The following is a 2,118-nucleotide window of genomic DNA, read 5'->3' as shown; positions in this document are numbered from 1 at the left end:
TCATCTGAGTCATCGTGGTTTTCATGTCTTCCAGCGCCTTCAACACGGCGTCCATGGTGGCCATGGACGAGGGACCTGAGCAATCTGATACCAGATTGTCACGTGGTGGGCTCTCTGATGGATGAACGCTACGGAGGTTGTAGCTGTGATTTGTAGGAGGGCGAGGTCCAGGACCTCTGCATTTGGGCGCCGTTGGCAAGCTAGGGCAGAATAGATAGAAGAGGTAGACGAGAGCAGGGATAGGGGAAACTAGAATCAATTCCTTTCTTAGTCCTTTCCTGATTACATGTATCCTCTATTTAAGCTAAGCAAGAGTTCTACTAAGGAAATAATTAAACGATCTGATTACAAGGGAACTAATCCCCTCCATCATGCACCCCTGCATCTACTCTTTCCTTCTTCTTGCGCCTTTGGTAATATTTTCCCATCATAACAGTGTGGGCCAAAAACCAGTTATGATTAGTGGGCCTTCTGGTGTTGGTAAAGGGACCTTGATTGCAAAGTTGATGAAAGACTACCCATCAAAGTTTGGATTCTATGTTAGCCACACTACAAGGTCTCCAAGGGAGAAGGAAATAGATGGGGTTCACTACCACTTTACAGAAAGGAGCAAAATAGAGAAAGATATAAGTGAGGGAAAATTTCTTGATTTTGCTCATGTTCATGGAAATGTTTATGGCACAAGTATTGAAGCAGTTGAATCTGTTACTGATGAGGGGAACGTAAGACTACAACAATCTTTTCATACAAGTTTCTGAATAGTGAACTGCTTCATCTTTCCCTTGCTTTCTCATGGAAGAGGTGTATTCTCGACATTGATGTCCAACGAGCTGGATCTGTGAGGGCTTCTTCTCTTGCAGCGATATTCATCTTTGTATGCCCTCCAACATTCGAGGAACTAGAGAAGCGCCTTCGGGCATGGTATATTTGTAGTTTATGAAATGCAGTGTTTGGTTAAGCTCAGGTGATGGATTATTTAATTCTTAACGAAAGAACTATATGACATGCTTGATTTATTCTCTGCTCAGTTGGTTATACAGCGGAACAGAAACAGAGGAGAAGATCCAGAAATGACTCAGAAATGCTCAGGCTGAGCTTGATCAGTCCAATTCACCAGGTCTCTTTGATCATCTTTTGGTAAATGATGACCTTGAAACTTACTATGAGAATTTGAAGGTAATTCACCAAGCTCATTGCTACCTTGCCTAACTCTTTGACAGTGTAAGACTTCAATTAGGATCTTCATCTTTTCTAAATATTGTTATTATAACCTGCAGAATTTGCTTTCTCTGGATGATGATCAGGAGGATTCAGATGCTCTTTGTAAGTTTCATGAACTTTGCTGCTTACAGTTTTCACTGATGCTTTGGTGTGTGTTTTCTTATAGTAAATTTGGTTATTGTCAGTTATCAAGGATGGTAAAACAAACCGCCAGTTACTGTATTGTGTCAAAAAATGACTCAGAAATTTTGTTGCAACCTGATACTAATGAAGCCAAAAATGGAGCTACAAGCTTGTATGTCATCTTGCCCTTGGTTTTTTTAATACAATTCCATGCTTTGAGCTGATGGGTTGGGGCTTACACTTGTTTCTGTGTCTAACTCATGGTAGAATTTCTCCTTATTCGTTGAAATCGCATCTTATTGATTCCAAGTTTTTTTGTCTTCTATTCAGACTTCTACCTGGTGACGTCCCTTTTTCAGATACAAGAACGGTTCGAGGGGCCAAGGATGTGATGTTGCCTCAGTTGTCTGATCATAGTTCTTGATCTAGCTGTTACCTTGGATGAGTGAATGGGAAGAAGAGAGTCTGAACAGAGACAGCAGTTGTGGTATATGAGGTAGTCCATATGGGCCTCAGGCCCTGACCATACTTAACACCCCCCTTCAAACTCAAGGCGGAGGTGGAGGATTAGAAGCATTGAGTTTGAGCAAATGCAGTCGATGTTGCTCTCAAGTTTGTGTTTTGGTGAAGAAATCTGCTACTTGCAACTCTGATGGCACATACTGAAGAGCAATTGTCTGTTGCTGACAATGAGACCGAGTAAAAGAGGCATCAACACCAATATGTTTTGTGAGTTCATGCTTCACAGGATCATTTGCAATTTGTATGGCTCCG

At 41.6% G+C, this 2,118-nt stretch overlaps 1 long non-coding RNA gene across 1 annotated transcript; it reads left to right on the top strand.

Moving 5' to 3' along the window:
- Positions 1–765: 765 nt before the first annotated feature.
- On the top strand, positions 766–1,775 carry LOC120692969. The gene is made up of 3 exons (XR_005682812.1): positions 766–1,176; positions 1,278–1,323; positions 1,675–1,775. It is a non-coding gene; the product is annotated as an uncharacterized LOC120692969 (long non-coding RNA).
- The last annotated feature ends 343 nt before the right edge of the window (positions 1,776–2,118 follow it).

The sequence above is a fragment of the Panicum virgatum genome, chromosome 9N, assembly GCF_016808335.1.
Source record: "Panicum virgatum strain AP13 chromosome 9N, P.virgatum_v5, whole genome shotgun sequence".
In the NCBI taxonomy this organism is placed as follows: domain Eukaryota; kingdom Viridiplantae; phylum Streptophyta; class Magnoliopsida; order Poales; family Poaceae; genus Panicum; species Panicum virgatum.
Note: the sequence above shows the minus strand (reverse complement) of the source record. Positions and strands in the feature narration are given on the sequence as shown.